Source organism: Cherax quadricarinatus, chromosome 97, assembly GCF_038502225.1.
Source record: "Cherax quadricarinatus isolate ZL_2023a chromosome 97, ASM3850222v1, whole genome shotgun sequence".
Lineage (NCBI taxonomy): Eukaryota > Metazoa > Arthropoda > Malacostraca > Decapoda > Parastacidae > Cherax > Cherax quadricarinatus.
This window is the reverse complement of record NC_091388.1, coordinates 7,502,670-7,521,828: the sequence shown is the minus strand read 5'-3', so window position 1 is coordinate 7,521,828 and position 19,159 is coordinate 7,502,670.

Here is a 19,159-nt window from a genome sequence, read left to right as displayed (position 1 = left end):
TCTGTCTATGTCTGATATGAGGATAAGGAATAAGATGGGGGCGAGTACTATGCCTTGTGGAACAGAGCTCTTCACTATGGCAGCCTCCGATTTAACTCTGTTGACCACTACTCTTTGTGTTCGATTTGTTAGGAAGTTGAAGATCCATCTCCCCACTTTCCCAGTTATTCCTTTAGCACGTATTTTATGGCCTATTACGCCATGATCGCATTTGTGGTGCTATTACTAGAGGCGGTGCTACTACTGGTGGTGGCTGTGCTACTACAACTGGTGGTGGTGCTACTACAACTGGTGGTGGTGCTACTACTGGTGGTGGTGGCACTACTGGTGGAGGTGCTACTACTGGTGGTGGAGGTGCTACTACTGGTGGTGGTGGTGGTGCTACTACTGGTGGTGGAGGTGCTACTACTGGTGGTGGTGGTGGTGCTACTACAACTGGTGGTGGTGCTACTACTACTGGTGGTGGTGGTACTACTGGTGGTGGTGGTACTACTGGTGGTGGAGGTGCTACTGGTGGTGGAAGTGCTACTGGTGGTGGATGTGCTACTGGTGGTGGAGGTGCTACTACTGGTGGTGGAGGTGCTACTACTGGTGGTGGAGGTGCTACTACTGGTGGTGGAGGTGCTACTACTAGTGGTGGTGCTACTACTGGTGGCGGTGCTACTACTGGTGGCGGTGCTACTACTGGTGGCGGTGCTACTACTGGTGGTGGTGCTACTACTGGTGGTGGTGGTACACTACTGGTGGTGGTGCTACTACTGGTGGTGGTGGTACTACTGGTGGTGGAGGTGCTACTGGTGGTGGAGGTGCTACTGGTGGTGGAAGTGCTACTACAACTGGTGGTTGTGCTACTACAACTGGTGGTGGTGCTACTACAACTGGTGGTTGTGCTACTACAACTGGTGGTGGTGCTACTACAACTGGTGGTGGTGCTACTACAACTGGTGGTTGTGCTACTACAACTGGTGGTGCTACTACAACTGGTGGTGCTACTACAACTGGTGCTGGTGCTACTACAATTGGTGGTGATGCTACTACAACTGGTGGTTGTGCTACTACAACTGGTGGTGGTGCTACTACAACTGGTGGTGGTGCTACTACAACTGGTGGTGGTGCTACTACAACTGGTGGTGGTGCTACTACAACTGGTGGTGGTGCTACTACAACTGGTGGTGGTGCTACTACAACTGGTGGTTGTGCTACTACAACTGGTGGTGGTGCTACTACAACTGGTGGTTGTGCTACTACAACTGGTGGTGGTGCTACTACAACTGGTGGTGGTGCTACTACAACTGGTGGTTGTGCTACTACAACTGGTGGTGCTACTACAACTGGTGGTGCTACTACAACTGGTGCTGGTGCTACTACAACTGGTGGTGGTGCTACTACAATTGGTGGTGGTGCTACTACAACTGGTGGTTGTGCTACTACAACTGGTGGTTGTGCTACTACAACTGGTGGTGCTACTACAACTGGTGGTGGTGCTACAACTGGTGGTTGTGCTACTACAACTGGTGGTGGTGCTACTACAACTGGTGGTGGTGCTACTACAATTGGTGGTGGTGCTACAACTGGTGGTGGTGCTAATACAACTGATGGTGGTGCTACTACAACTGGTGGTGGTGCTACTACAACTGGTGGTAGTGCTACTACAACTGGTGGTGGTGCTACTACAACTGGTGGTTGTGCTACTACAACTGGTGGTGGTGCTACTACAAGTGGTGGTTGTGCTACTACCACTGGTGGTAGTGCTACTACAACTGGTGGTGGTGCTACTACAACTGGTGGTTGTGCTACTACAACTGGTGTTGGTGCTACTACAACTGGTGGTGGTGCTATTACAACTGGTGGTGGTGCTACTACAGCTGGTGGTAGTGCTACTACAACTGGTGGTGGTGCTACTACAACTGGTGGTGGTGCTACTACAACTGGTGGTGGTGCTACTACAACTGGTGGTTGTGCTACTACAACTGGTGGTTGTGCTACTACAACTGGTGGTGGTGCTACTACAACTGGTGGTGGTGCTACTACAACTGGTGGTGGTGCTACTACAACTGGTGGTGGTGCTACTACAAGTGGTGGTGCTACTACAACTGGTGGTGGTGCTACTACAACTGGTGGTTGTGCTACTACAACTGGTGGTGGTGCTACTACAACTGGTGGTGGTGCTACTACAACTGGTGGTGGTGCTACTACAACTGGTGGTTGTGCTACTACAACTGGTGGTGGTGCTACTACAACTGGTGGTTGTGCTACTACAACTGGTGATGGTGCTACTACAACTGTTGGTGGTGCTACTACAACTGGTGGTAGTGCTACTACAACTGGTGGTGGTGCTACTACAACTGGTGGTGGTGCTACTACTACTGGTGGTGGTGGTGCTACTACAACTGGTGGTGCTACTACAACTGGTGGTGGTGCTACTACAACTGGTGGTGGTGCTACTACAGGAATGCTACTACAACTGGTGGTGGTGCTACTACAACTGGTGGTGGTGCTACTACAACTGGTGGTGGTGCTACTACTACTGGTGGTGGTGGTGCTACTACTACTGGTGTAGCTGCTGCTACTGGTGGTGGTGGTGGTGGTACTGGTGGTGGTGGTGGTGGTGGTGCTTCTACTGTTATAGTCTCAAACAGTCCATTTCAACTCTGGTCAACAAAATCCATTCTCTGGTGATGGAAACAACGGAGTGAATCCATCCACCCTCATAACTCTTCTTTCCTCTTCTTCCTCATTCCTTATCCTCATCTCTTCCTATCATTCTTTATCCTTTGCCTAAATCCTTATCCTCACCCACAGCATATAATTCCCACCTGTAAATCTTAATCTACTCTCTTATATTTCTAATCCTTCCCCTAAACCCTAACCTCACTCTCCCCCCCCCCTGAAACAGCATTAAAGCTTTGTAACTGGTAATAAAGCTCTATGATTCTATAAAGCTCTGAATGAGCAATAAATCTCTATGACGTGCAGTAAAGACAGATAATTCCCATATCTGAAACCACTATAAATCCTACCACTATCCCTCCCACTACTATCAATAAAAATCCCACTAGTAAATCCTACCACTATAAACCCTGCCACCACCACTATAAATCCAAACAACCACCACTATAAACCCAAACAACCACCACTATAAACCCACACTACCACTATAAACCCAAATTACCACTACTATAAACCCAAACAACCACTATAAACCCAAACTACCACCACTATAAACCCAAACCACCACTATAAACCCAAACTACCACCACTATAAACCCAAACAACCACCACTATAAACCCAAACTACCACCACTATAAACCCAAACAACCACCACTATAAACCCAAATTACCACTATAAACCCAAATTACCACCACTATAAACCCAAACTACCACCACTATAAACCCAAACTACCACCACTATAAACCCAAACTACCACTATAAACCCAAACTACCATCACTATAAACCCAAACTACCATCACTATAAACCCAAACGACCACCACTATAAACCCAAACAACCACCACTATAAACCCAAACTACCACTATAAACCCAAATTACCACCACTATAAACCCAAACTACCACCACTATAAACCCAAACTACCACCACTATAAACCCAAACTGCCACCACTATAAACCCAAACTACCACCACTATAAACCCATACTACCACTATAAACCCAAACTACCACCACTATAAACCCAAAGTACCACCACTATAAACCCACACAACCACTACTATAAACCCAAACTACCACTATAAACCCAAATTACCACCACTACAAACCCAAACTACCACCACAATAAACCCAAACTACCACCACTATAAACCCAAACAACCACCACTATAAACCCAAACTACCACTATAAACCCAAACTACCACCACTATAAACCCAAACTACCACCACTATAAACCCAAACTACCACCACCATAAACCCAAACTACCACCACTATAAACCCAAACTACCACCACTATAAACCCAAACAACCACCACTATAAACCCACACTACCACCACTATAAACCAAACTACCACTACAAACCCAAACAACCACCACTATAAACCCAAACTACTACCACTATAAACCCAAGCAACCACCACTATAAACCCAAACTACCACCACTATAAACCAAACTACCACTACAAACCCAAACAACCACAGCTATAAACCCAAACTACCACCACTATAAACCCAAACAACTACCACTATAAACCCAAACTACCACCACTATAAACCAAACTACCACTACAAACCCAAACAACCACCACTATGAACCCAAACTACCACCACTATAAACCCAAACAACTACCACTATAAACCCAAACTACCACCACTATAAACCCAAACAACTACCACTATAAACCCAAACTACCACCACTATAAACCAAACTACCACTACAAACCTAAACAACCACCACTATAAACCCAAACAACCACCACTATAAAACCAAACAACCACCACTATAAACCCACACTACCACTATAAACCCAAATTACCACTACTATAAACCCAAACTACCACTACCATAAATAAAACCTATATGATAACAAAGAAAGACAATTAAACAACAACAGTAGAACATAAAATGTGAGACAGAAACTTCAACCTCTACAAATAAACAAAAATATTTAAACAAACTCGAAACACGATTGCAAAAAAATAATTTAAGAAGAAAAATGACATATGACGCCGCACATTTTCTTGAAAAATAACAACTGAAAATCAAAATGTGACAATAATTAAATAGAAAATATGCATATCATTAACAGGTAAACAGAAGGTATCATAAAAGTCAAAAGATGTAAAAATTGGACGATGATAAGGTGTGAAAAAGGTAGGGAGAACTGATAAGCTGCAGGAGAGTAATTAATGATGTTATCAGTGATGATGTACAAACACAGGTAACATTGACTCAACCAATGATAACTTCAACAAAAATGTTCTCACTACTAAATGTGTACATGTATACGTATGTACTTGTGTGTGTGTGTGTGTGTGTGTGTGTGTGTGTGTGTGTGTGTGTGTGTGTGTGTGTGTGTGTGTGTGTGTGTGTATGTGTGTATGTGTATGTGGATGTGTATGTGTGTGTGTGTGTTTGTGTGTGTGTGTGTGTGTGTGTGTGTATGTGTGTATGTGTGTGTGTGTGTGTGTGTGTGTGTGTGTGTGTGTGTGTGTGTGTGTGTGTGTGTGTGTGTGTGTGTGTGTGTGTGTGTGTGTGTGTGTGTGTGTGTGTGTGTGTGTGTGTGTGTGTGTGTGTGTGTGTATGTGTGTGTGTGTGTGTGTGTGTGTGTGTGTGTGTGTGTGTGTGTGTGTGTGTGTGTGTGTGTGTGTGTGTGTGTGTGTGTGTGTGTGTGTGTGTGTGTGTGTGTGTGTGTGTGTGTGTGTGTGTGTGTGTGTGTGTGTATGTGTGTGTATGTGTGTGTGTGTGTGTGTGTGTGTGTGTGTGTGTGTGTGTGTGTGTGTGTGTGTGTGTGTGTGTATGTGTGTGTATGTGTGTGTGTGTGTGTGTGTGTGTGTGTGTGTGTGTGTGTGTGTGTGTGTGTGTGTGTGTGTACTCACCTATTTGTACTCACCTATTTGTGGTTGCAGGGGTCGAGTCCTAGCTCCTGGCCCCGCCTCTTCACCGGTTGCTACTAGACCCTCTCTCTCCCCGCTCCATGAGCTTTATCAAACCTCGTCTTAAAACTGTGTATGGTTCCTGCCTCCACTACGTCATTTTCTAGGCTATTCCACTGCCTTACAACTCTATGACTGAAGAAATACTTCCTACTATCTCTCTGACTCATTTGTGTCTTCAACTTCCAATTGTGGCCTCTTGTTTCTGTGTCCCCTCCCTGGAACATCCTGTCCTTGTCCACCTTGTCTATTCCACGCAGTATTTTATATGTCGTTATCATGTCTCCCCTGACCCTCCTGTCCTCCAGTGAGGTCAGGCCGATTTCCCTTAATCTTTCTTCATAGGACATTCCCCTTAGCTCTGGAACTAACCTTGTCGCAAACCTTTGTACTTTCTCTAGTTTCTTGACGTGCTTTATCAAGTGCGGGTTCCAAACAGGTGCTGCATACTCCAGTATGGGCCTGACATACACGGTGTACAGTGTCTTGAATGATTCCTTACTAAGGTATCGGAATGCTGTTCTCAGGTTTGCCAGGCGCCCATATGCTGCAGCAGTTATCTGATTGATGTGTGCTTCCGGAGACATGCTCGGTGTTATACTCACCCCAAGATCTTTCTCCTTGAGTGAGGTTTGCAGTCTTTGGCCACCTAGCCTATACTCTGTCTGTGGTCTTCTGTGCCCTTCCCCCATCTTCATGACTTTGCATTTGGCAGGATTAAATTCGAGAAGCCATTTGCTGGACCAGGTGTCCAGTCTGTCCAGGTCTCTTTGAAGTCCTGCCTGGTCCTCATCAGATTTAATTCTTTGTAGATGAATGGTTCAGAGAACCGACATGTTGATAAATTAGACACATGTGCAACTCTTGGGTATCTTTATTTAGGAAACGTTTCGCCACACAGTGGCGTCATCAGTCCATACAAAGGAGAATCTTGAAGATTCTCCTTTGTATGGACTGATGAAGCCACTGTGTGGCGAAACGTTTCCTCAATAAAGATACCCAAGAGTTGCACATGTGTCTAATATATCAGATTTAATTCTCCTCATTAACTTCACATCATCTGCAAACAGGGACACTTCTGAGTCTAACCCTTCCGTCATGTCGTTCACATATACCAAAAATAGCACTGGTCCTAGGACCGACCCCTGTGGGACCCCGCTCGTCACAGGTGCCCACTGTGATACATCATTACGTACCATGACTCGTTGTTGCCTCCCTGTCAGGTATTCTCTGATCCATTGCAGTGCCCTTCCTGTTATATGCGCCTGATGCTCTAGCTTCTGCACTAATCTCTTGTGAGGAACTGTGTCAAAGGCCTTCTTGCAGTCCAAGAAGATGCAATCAACCCACCCCTCTCTCTCTTGTCTTACTTCTGTTATTTTATCATAAAACTCCAGAAGGTTTGTGACACAGGATTTGCCTTCCGTGAATCCGTGCTGGTTGGCATTTATACTCCTGTTCCGTTCCAGTTGCTCCACCACTCTCCTCCTGATAATCTTCTCCATAATTTTGCATACTATACACGTCAATGACACAGGTCTATAGTTTAGTGCCTCTTTTCTGTCTCCTTTTTTAAAAATGGGAACTACATTTGCCGTCTTCCATACCTCAGGTAGTTGCCCAGTTTCCAGGGATGTGTTGAAGATTGTGGTAAGTGGCACGCACAACATATCTGCTCCCTCTCTAAGGACCCACGGGGAGATGTTGTCTGGTCCCATTGCCTTTGAGGTATCGATGTCCCTTAGCAGTTTCTTCACCTCCTCATCTGTATGTATGTCGTCCAACACTTGTTGGTGTATTCCTTGCTGGTGTCCCCATCTGGTCTGTCCCCCCAGAGTCCTTCCTGTCTCTACTGTAAATACTTCCTTAAATCTCGTGTTGAGCTCCTCACATACCTCTTGATCGTTTCTTGTGAGTTCTCCACCTTCCTTCCTCAGCCTTATCACCTGGTCCTTGACTGTTGTCTTCCTCCTAATGTGGCTATACAGCAGTTTCGGGTCAGATTTGACTTTCGATGCTATGTCGTTTTCATACTGTCGCTGGGCCTCCCTCCTTATCTGTGCATACTCGTTTCTGGCTCTTCTACTAATCTCCTTGTTTTCCTGGGTCCTATGCCTCCTGTACCTTTTCCATTCTCTGTTGCACTTAGTTTTTGCCTCCCTACACCTTCGGGTAAACCAAGGACTCGTTTTGGTCTTCCTATTATTTCCGTTTCCCTTGGGAACAAAACTTTCCTCTGCCTCCTTGCACTTTGTTGCCACATATTCCATCATCTCGTTTACTGATTTTCCTACCATTTCTCTGTCCCACTGAACCTCCTGCAGGAAGTTTCTCATACCTGTGTAGTCCCCCCTTTTATAGTTTGGCCTGTCCCCTTCTCCACTTGTAACTCTACTATATAGTCAAAACTCAGAACCACATGATCGCTAGCTCCAAGGGGCCTCTCATAAGTGATGTCCTCAATGTCTGAACTGCTCAGGGTGAACACAAGATCCAGTCTTGCTGGCTCATCCTCCCCTCTCTCTCTGGTTGTGTCCCTGACATGTTGATGCATGAGGTTTTCAAGTACCACATCCATCATCTTGGCTCTCCATGTTTCGGGACCCCCATGTGGCTCCAGGTTTTCCCAGTCGATCTCCCTGTGGTTGAAATCGCCCATTACCAGTAACTTTGCTCTGCTCGAGTGAGCTCTTCTTGCCACCTCAGCCAGTGTGTCCACCATCACCCTGTTGTTTTCTTCGTACTCCTCTCTTGGCCTCCTGCAGTTCTGTGGTGGGTTATACATCACTCCAATGACTACTTTATGTTCTCCGGACTGAATTGTACCTACAATGTAGTCTCTTTCTCCAATCATGTCCATTCCTTCCATTTCCTCAAATCCCCATCGGTGTTTTATGAGCAGTGCAACCCCTCCTCCCCCTCTACTCCTTCTATCTTTCCTCAGGATCTGATATCCTGTTGGGAAGATTGTGTCTGTTATTGTCTCAGCGAGTTTTGTTTCTGTGACTGCTATGATGTCTGGGGATTTTTCACTGATTCTTTCATTCCACTCCTCATGTTTATTCATTATTCCATCCGCGTTTGTGTACCAAACCTTTAGTTTCTTTTCTATCATTGTGGTCATGCAAGAATATTGGGGTTGGGGGAGCGAGAGCCTTGGTGGGGGCCTATATGGGGCTGTGGTGTAGGTGGGGTTTGTGTTGATGGGGGTGGGGTCAGAATGCCCATAAGGGACAGCTGTTGGGGTGAGGTTTGTGATATGGGGATTGGTGGCAGAGGGAACAGTGAGTGGGTTGTAGTATAGGTTGCTCAGTTGCGTTGGGAATGTCGCGGGTGGAGCCTTTTGGTGGGAGATTCTGTGGGGTGTGTTTGCCCTTCCTCCTGTGTCTGGGTCCTGCTCATTTTCATTGCTTCTCGTTCCTCCTTGCGTCTCTGTACCCTCTCTTTCAGTGTAGTCCTTTCTTCTTGTGTTCTGTGTGTGTGTGTGTGTGTGTGTGTGTGTGTGTGTGTGTGTGTGTGTGTGTGTGTGTGTGTGTGTGTGTGTGAATTACGCCTGTTTGCGAATTGTTAAGCATTTCAATTCTCTCTCTCTCTCTCTTATATATATATATATATATATATATATATATATATATATATATATATATATATATATATATATATATATATATATAATATATATATATATATATATATATATATATATATATATATATATATATATATATATAATATTGTAGGTAGTAGGTTGGTAGACAGCAACCTCCCAGGGAGGTACTACCGTCCTGCCAAGTGAGTGTAAAACGGAAGCCTGTAATTGTTTTACATGATGGTAGGATTGCTGGTGTCTTTTTTCTGTCTCTTAAACATGCAAGATTTCAAGTACATCTTGCTACTTCTACTTACACTTAGGTCACACTACACATACATGTACAAGCATATATATACACACCTCTCTGGGTTTTCTTCTATTTTCTTTCTAGTTCTTGTTCTTGTTTATTTCATCTTATCTCCATGGGGAAGTGGAACAGAATTCTTCCTCCGTAAGTCATGCGTGTTGTAAGAGGCGACTAAAATGCCGGGAGCAAGGGGCAAGTAACCCCTTCTGTATAAATTACTAAATTTAAAAAGAGAAACTTTCGTTTTTCTTTTTGGGCCACCCTGCCTTGGTGAGATACGGCCGGTTTGTTGAAAATATTACATATATATATATATATATATATATATATATATATATATATATATATATATATATATATATATACATATATATATATATATATATATATATATATATATATATATATATATATATATATATATATATGTCATGCCGAATAGGCAGAACTTGCGATCTTGGCTTAAATAGCAACGCTCATCTTGCCATATAGGACAAGTGAAAATTTGTGTATGCAGTAATTTCGCCAAAATCATTCTGAACCTAACGAAAAAAATATATTTCACTGTGTTTGTTTAGTATTAAATTATTATAAACAAATCTAAAATATATTTAGTTTGGTTAGGCTAAAATAAATTGTTCTTGTTATAATAAGGTTAGGTAAGTTTTCTAAGATTCTTTTGGTGCAAAATTAAAAATTTTTACATTAACATCAATGAAAATTTTTTATCTTTAAACGTATAAGAGAAAATTTCAGAAAGGACTTAATTTCAAATGAGTTCTTGCTAATTGACCAGTTTTACATATTCGGCACGACATATATATATATATATATATATATATATATATATATATATATATATATATATATATATATATATATATAACTTAGTACCTGCACGAATATTTAAAAACCACATAACACCTTAAGTTAATTATTGCGGCTTTTTAAGTAAATCTTTTGTTAAAGAACTTTTAATGGTATTGAGTGAAGAATTAACAGAGTTTAAGAGTTTTGAAGACTATGAGAGCCAGAGGATAAAAGCTGACTGGAGAGTTAGGGAAGGGTAGGCTCCCCAGGGCCTCGTCCCATTAAGGAAACACAAAAACCTATTAGTAATAATAATAATGTTATTATAATTAAACTCATACCACGGGTGGGGTTAGAACCCGCGATCAGAGAGTCACAAAACTCCAGACCGACGCGTTAGCCACTCGATCAGATGGCTTCAATCTTATTGTATATATATATATATATATATATATATATATATATATATATATATATATATATAATTATTAACACACTGGCCAATTCCCACCAAGGCAAGGTGGCCCGAAAAAGAAAAACTTTCACCATCATTCACTCCATCACTGTCTTGCCAGAAGGGTGCTTTACACTACAGTTTTTAAACTGCAACATTAACACCCCTCCTTCAGAGTGCAGGCACTGTACTTCCCATCTCCAGGACTCAAGTCCGGCCTGCCGGTTTCCCTGAACCCCTTCATAAATGTTACTTTGCTCACACTCCAACAGCACGTCAAGTATTAAAAACCATTCACTCCTATCAAACACGCTCACGCATGCCTGCTGGAAGTCCAAGCCCCTCGCACACAAAACCTCCTTTACCCCCTCCCTCCAACCTTTCCTAGGCCGACCCCTACCCCGCCTTCCTTCCACTACAGACTGATACACTCTTGAAGTCATTCTGTTTCGCTCCATTCTCTCTACATGTCCGAACCACCTCAACAACCCTTCCTCAGCCCTCTGGACAACAGTTTTGGTAATCCCGCACCTCCTCCTAACTTCCAAACTACGAATTCTCTGCATTATATTCACACCACACATTGCCCTCAGACATGACATCTCCACTGCCTCCAGCCTTCTCGCTGCAACATTCATCACCCATGCTTCACACCCATATAAGAGCGTTGGTAAAACTATACTCTCATACATTCCCCTCTTTGCCTCCAAGGACAAAGTTCTTTGTCTCCACAGACTCCTAAGTGCACCACTCACCCTTTTCCCCTTCAATTCTATGATTCACCTCATCTTTCAGACACCCATCCGCTGACACGTCCACTCCCAAATATCTGAATACTTTCACCTCCTCCATACTCTCTCCCTCCAATCTGATATCCAATCTTTCATCACCTAATCTTTTTGTTATCCTCATAACCTTACTCTTTCCTGTATTCACTTTTAATTTTCTTCTTTTGCATACCCTACCAAATTCATCCACCAACCTCTGCAACTTCTCTTCAGAATCTCCCAAGAGCACAGTGTCATCAGCAAAGAGCAACTGTGACAACTCCCACTTTATGTGTGATTCTTTATCTTTTAACTCCACGCCTCTTGCCAAGACTCTCGCATTTACTTCTCTTACAACTCCATCTATAAATATATTAAACAACCACGGTGACATCACACATCCTTGTCTAAGGCCTACTTTTACTGGGAAATAATTTCCCTCTTTCCTACATACTCTAACTTGAGCCTCACTATCCTCGTAAAAACTCTTCACTGCTTTTAGTAACCTACCTCCTACACCATACACCTGCAACATCTGCCACATTGCCCCCTATCCACCCTGTCATACGCCTTTTCCAAATCCATAAATGCCGCAAAGACCTCTTTAGCCTTATCTGAATACTGTTCACTTATATGTTTCACTGTAAACACCTGGTCCACACACCCCCTACCTTTCCTAAAGCCTCCTTGTTCATCTGCTATCCTATTCTCCGTCTTACTCTTAATTCTTTCAATAATAACTCTACCATACACTTTACCAGGTATACTCAACAGACTTATCCCACTATAATTTTTGCACTCTCTTTTGTCCCCTTTGCCTTTATACAAAGGAACTATGCATGCTCTCTGCCAATCCCTAGGTACCTTACCCTCTTCCATACATTTATTAAATAATTGCACCGACCACTCCAAAACTATATCCCCACCTGCTTTTAACATTTCTATCTTTATCCCATCAATCCCGGCTGCCTTACCCACTTTCATTTTACCTACTGCCTCACGAACTTCCCCCACACTCACAACTGGCTCTTCCTCACTCCTACAAGATGTTATTCCTCCTTGCCCTATACACGAAATCACAGCTTCCCTATCTTCATCAACATTTAACAATTCCTCAAAATATTCCCTCCATCTTCCCAATACCTCTAACTCTCCATTTAATAACTCTCCTCTCCTATTTTTAACTGACAAATCCATTTGTTCTCTAGGCTTCCTTAATTTGTTAATCTCACTCCAAAACTTTTTCTTATTTTCAACAAAATTTGTTGATAACATCTCACCCACTCTCTCATTTGCTCTCTTTTTACATTGCTTCACCACTCTCTTAACCTCTCTCTTTTTCTCCATATACTCTTCCCTCCTTGCATCACTTCTACTTTGTAAAAACTTCTCAAATGCTAACTTTTTCTCCCTTACTACTCTCTTTACATCATCATTCCACCAATCGCTCCTCTTCCCTCCCGCACCCACTTTCCTGTAACCACAAACTTCTGCTGAACACTCTAACACTACATTTTTAAACCTACCCCATACCTCTTCGACCCCATTGCCTATGCTCTCATTAGCCCATCTATCCTCCAATAGCTGTTTATATCTTACCCTAACTGCCTCCTCTTTTAGTTTATAAACCTTCACCTCTCTCTTCCCTGATGCTTCTATTCTCCTTGTATCCCATCTACCTTTTACTCTCAGTGTAGCTACAACTAGAAAGTGATCTGATATATATGTGGCCCCTCTATAAACATGTACATCCTGAAGTCTACTCAACAGTCTTTTATCTACCAATACATAATCCAACAAACTACTGTCATTTCGCCCTACATCATATCTTGTATACTTCTTTATCCTCTTTTTCTTAAAATATGTATTACCTATAACTAAACCCCTTTCTATACAAAGTTCAATCAAAGGGCTCCCCTTATCATTTACACCTGGCACCCCAAACTTACCTACCACACCTTCTCTAAAAGTTTCTCCTACTTTAGCATTCAGGTCCCCTACCACAATTACTCTCTCATTTGGTTCAAAGGCTCCTATACATTCACTTAACACCTCCCAAAATCTCTCTCTCCTCTACATTCCTCTCTTCTCCAGGTGCATACACGCTTATTATGACCCACTTTTTGCATCCAACCTTTACTTTAATCCACATAATTCTTGAATTTACACATTCATATTCTCTTTTCTCCTTCCATAACTTATCCTTCGACATTACTGCTACCCCTTCCTTTGCTCTAACTCTCTCAGATACTCCAGATTTAATCCCATTTATTTCCCCCCACCGAAACTCCCCTACCCCCTTCAGCTTTGTTTCGCTTAGGGCCAGGACATCCAACTTCTTTTCATTCATAACATCAGCAATCATCTGTTTCTTGTCATCTGCACTACATCCACGCACATTCAAGCATCCCAGTTTTATGAAGTTTTTCTTCTTCTCTTTTTTAGTAAATGTCTACAGGAGAAGGGGTTACTAGCCCATTGCTCCCGGCATTTTAGTCGCCTCATACGACACGCATAGCTTACGGAGGAAAGATTCTTTTCCACTTCCCCATGGACAATAGAAGAAATAAAGAAGAACAAGAGCTATTTAGAAAAAGGAGAAAAACCTAGATGTATGTATATACATATGCATGTGCGTGTCTGTGAAGTGTGACCAAAGTGTAAGTAGGAGTAGCAAGATATCCCTGTTATCTAGCGTGTTTATGAGACAGAAAAAGAAACCAGCAATCCTACCATCATGCAAAACAGTTACAGGTTTCTGTTTCACAGTCATCTGGCAGGACGGTAGTACTTCCCCGGGTGGTTGCTGTCTACCAACCTACATATATATATATATATATATATATATATATATATATATATATATATATATATATATATATATATATATATATACCTTTGATAGTTTATATGTTTGGTGGATGGGAGAGAGGAGAATGAAATATGTATATAAAAAGGTTTGGTTTGGGTTGAGTGGTGAATGATGGAGCCCCGGTAAGAATGATGGAGCCCCGGTAAGGATGATGGAGCCTCGGCGAGGATGATGGAGCCCAAGTATGATGGAGCGTCAGTGGGCCTCCAGCTTCCTTCCCGGAGATGGAAGGATGCTATCATCTCCCTCCCTACTCAAGCTAAGAGTCCTGTTTAGTCTGACCTCTCATCCTCCCCCCCCCATCTTTGTGCCATTACTGCCTACACATCTATTTACCTTTTCTCCTACCCACACCCCTTAACTTTCTCTCTTAACTACACCCATTCACTCCCAGCTACACCCATTCACTCTCCTAGCTACACCCATTCACTCCCCTAGCTACACCCATTCACTCTCCTAGCTACACCCATTCACTCTCCTAGCTACACCCATTCACTCTCCTAGCTATACCCCTCCACTTTCTCTCCTAGCTACATCCATTCACTCTCCTAGCTACACCCATTCACTCTCCTAGCTACGCCCATTCACTCTCCAAGCTACACCCATTCACTCTCCTAGCTATACCCCTCCACTTTCTCTCCTATCTACACCCATTCACTCTCCTAGCTACACCCATTCACTCTCCTAGCTACACCCATTCACTCTTGTAGCTAAGCCCATTCACTCTTGTACCTACACCCATTCACTCTCCTAGCTACACCCATTCACTCTCCTAGCTATACCCCTCCACTTTCTCTCCTAGCTACATCCATTCACTCTCCTAGCTACACCCATTCACTCTCCTAGCTACGCCCATTCACTCTCCAAGCTACACCCATTCACTCTCCTAGCTATACCCCTCCACTTTCTCTCCTAGCTACACCCATTCACTCTCCTAGCTACACCCATTCACTCTCCTAGCTACACCCATTCACTCTCCTAGCTATACCCCTCCACTTTCTCTCCTAGCTACATCCATTCACTCTCCCAGCTACACCCATTCACTCCCCTAGCTACACCCATTCACTCTCCTAGCTACACCCATTCACTCTCCTAGCTATACCCCTCCACTTTCTCTCCTAGCTACATCCATTCACTCTCCCAGCTACACCCATTCACTCCCCTAGCTACACCCATTCACTCTCCTAGCTACACCCATTCACTCTCCAAGCTACATCCATTCACTCTCTCCTAGCTACACCCCTTCACTCTCTCTCCTAGCTACACCCATTCACTCTCCTAGCTACACCCATTCACTCTCCTAGCTGCACCCATTCACTCTCCTAGCTACACCCATTCACTCTCCAAGCTACATCCATTCACTCTCTCCTAGCTACACCCCTTCACTCTCTCTCCTAGCTACACCCATTCACTCTCCTAGCTACACCCATTCACTCTCCTAGCTGCACCCATTCACTCTCCTAGCTACACCCTTTCACTCTCCTAGCTACACCCCTTCACTTTCTCTCCTAGCTACACCCATTCACTCTCCTAGCTACACCCATTCACTCTCCTAGCTACACCCATTCACTCTCCTAGCTACACCCTTTCACTCTCCTAGCTAGACCCCTTCACTTTCTCTCCTAGCTACACCCATTCACCCTCCTAGCTACACCCATTCACTCTCCTAGCTACACCCATTCACTCTCCTAGCTGCACCCATTCACTCTCCTAGCTACACCCATTTACTCTCTCCTAGCTACACCACTTCACTTTCTCTCCTAGCTACACCCATTCACTCTCCTAGCTGCACCCATTCACTCTCCTAGCTACACCCATTCACTCTCCTAGCAGCACCCATTCTCTCCTAGCTATACCCATTCACTCTCCTAGCTACACCCATTCACTCTCCTAGCTACACCCATTCACTCTCCTAGCTACACCCATTCACTCTCCTAGCTACACCCATTCACTCTCCTAGCTACACCCATTCACTCTCCTAGCTACACCCATTCACTCTCCTAGCTACACCCATTCACTCTCCTAGCTACACCCAGCAACAAATAACTTATCCCAGCTGACCAAAAAAACTTTTCAGGGGTAACTCTGACTTATCTCAGCAAACAACAAATAATTGTGCGCTCGCTTATTTATGGTTACAGAGGTCGAGTCTCGGCTCCTAGCTTTGCCTCTAAAATTTACTGGCTCACTCTCTGGATTCATGAGCCCTATCATGCTTACTCTTAAAGCTGTGTATAGCTCTTGCATCTATCATTTCGTGTCCTGGTCATTCCACTTCCTGACCATTCTGAGACTGAAGAAATACTTCCTGACATCCCTATGATTGTGATTTTAACTTCTAAATGTGCCCTTGTGTACCTTTTTCCCACATTTTCTTTAATGGAGCAGAATCTGTCTACCCTTCCATTTCCTCCAGGTATTTTGTACGTCGTTATTATATCTCCACGGAGCTTTGTCTTCTTATCCCGTTTAGTTTCTTTGGTATCTTGTTATAGTTCATACCAGCTGCAAAGTTAACACTCTGCAACTAGTTTCGTTGCATATCTTTGCAAATTTTGCAGTGTTTTAACGTCCTTTATCAAGTGTGGGCTTCATAATGGTGCTGTGTACTCCAACGACTGACGTTTTGTCATCTATAATGTTGTGGTTGACGCGTGGCTGTGGTTCTGGATAGCAAATCTTTGTGTGTGTGTGTGTGTGTGTGTGTGTGTGTGTGTGTGTGTGTGTGTGTGTGTGTGTGTGTGTGTGTGTGTGTGTGTGTGTGTGTGTGTTGTGTGTGTGTGTGTACTCACCTAATTGTACTCACCTAATTGTGGTTGCAGGGGTCGAGACTCAGCTCCTGGCCCCGCCTCTTCACTGATCGCTACTGTGTGTGTGTGTGTGTATGAGTGTGTGTGTGTATGAGTTTGTGTATGTGTGTGTGTGTGTACTCACCTATTTGTGGTTGCAGGGGTCGAGTCATAGCTCCTGGCCCCGCCTCTTCGCTGATTGCTACTAGGTCCTCTCTCTCCCTCCCCCAAGAGCTTTATCAAGCCTCGCCTTAAAACTGTGTGTGTGTGTGTGTGTGTGTGTGTGTGTGTGTGTGTGTGTGTGTGTGTGTGTGTGTGTGTGTGTGTGTGTGTGTGTGAGTGTGTGTGTGAGAGAGAGAGAGAGAGAATGACAAGAGAGGGCAGTGTATTTCATAAGCAAAGCTTCCCCCAGAGGCTCCACTTGCTCATCTGTGTTCCATTACGGATATTGGCAATATTCGTCTCCCGTGGTCCTGGAAACGATATCCCTCGCCCTTTGTACTTATTACTATCCTGAGTGCCTGCCACACAGCCCCTCAACGTCCTTACTCGCCATCTTAATAGAATTCTCAGCGTTGCCCAAGAAAACACTTTATTTAAAATTTATATTACTGCCTCGTGCAGAGTGTGGGAAACATATGAACGAAATGACCATTAGGATAAACCCGGTGAAAGCTTTTCTACACTGTGTGGTCCGTCCGCCTCTTTGAAATACCAGCGATTCTGCAGCAGTGTATATATACACTGAGAGGTGTGTATCTCTCACTGTATACACACAGAGGTGTATATATCTCAGTGTAAAAACACACACAGCAGTGTATGAGTGGATATTTAGACTGGTGTAAAACTTAGTGTATATATACAGAGAGGTGTGCATCTCAGTGTATATATACAGAGGCGTGTATCTCAGTGTATATATACAGAGAGGTGTGTATTGTATCTCAGTGTATATATACAGAGAGGTGTGTATTGTATCTCAGTGTATATATACAGCGAGGTGTGTATTGTATCTCTGTGTATATATAGAGGTGTACAATAAGATCACAGTAAACAGGTGATATCAGAATATGCAAAACAACCACTGTGAAAGGATAGTGAAATTCCAAGCGCTTTCGTGACTTCTCAAATCATCAAGGAACTATCCTTTCACAGTGGTTGTTTTGCATATGGAGGTGTGTATCTCAGTGTATATATACAGAGGTGTGTATCTCAGTGTATATATACAGAGGTGTGTATCTCAGTGTATATATACAGAGGTGTGTATCTCAGTTTATATATACAGAGGTGTGTATCTCAGTGTATATATACAGAGGTGTGTATCTCAGTGTATATATACAGAGGTGTGTATCTCAGTGTATATATACAGAGATGTGTATCTCAGTGTATATATACAGAGGTGTGTATCTCAGTGTATATATACAGAGAGGTGTGTATCTCAGTGTATATATATATACAGAGAGGTGTGTGTTTCAGTGTATATATACAGAGAGGTGTGTATTGTATCTCAGTGTATATATACAGAGGTGTGTATCTCAGTGTATATATACAGAGGTGTGTATCTCAGTGTATATATACAGAGGTGTGTATCTCAGTGTATATATACAGAGGTGTGTATCTCAGTGTATATATACAGAGAGGTGTGTATCTCAGTGTATATATATATACAGAGAGGTGTGTGTTTCAGTGTATATATTCAGAGGTGTGTATCTCAGTGTATATATACAGAGAGGTGTGTATCTCAGTGTATATATATATACAGAGAGGTGTGTGTTTCAGTGTATATATACAGAGAGGTGTGTTTGTGTATAGAAACAGAGAGGCTTATATCTCTCACTGTACTGACAGAGGAGTATCACTCATTATGTATACACAGAGAAGTGTGAATTAGACACATGTGCAACACTTCCGTATCTTTATTGAGGAAACTTAGTGGCTTCATCAGTCCTAAACAAAGA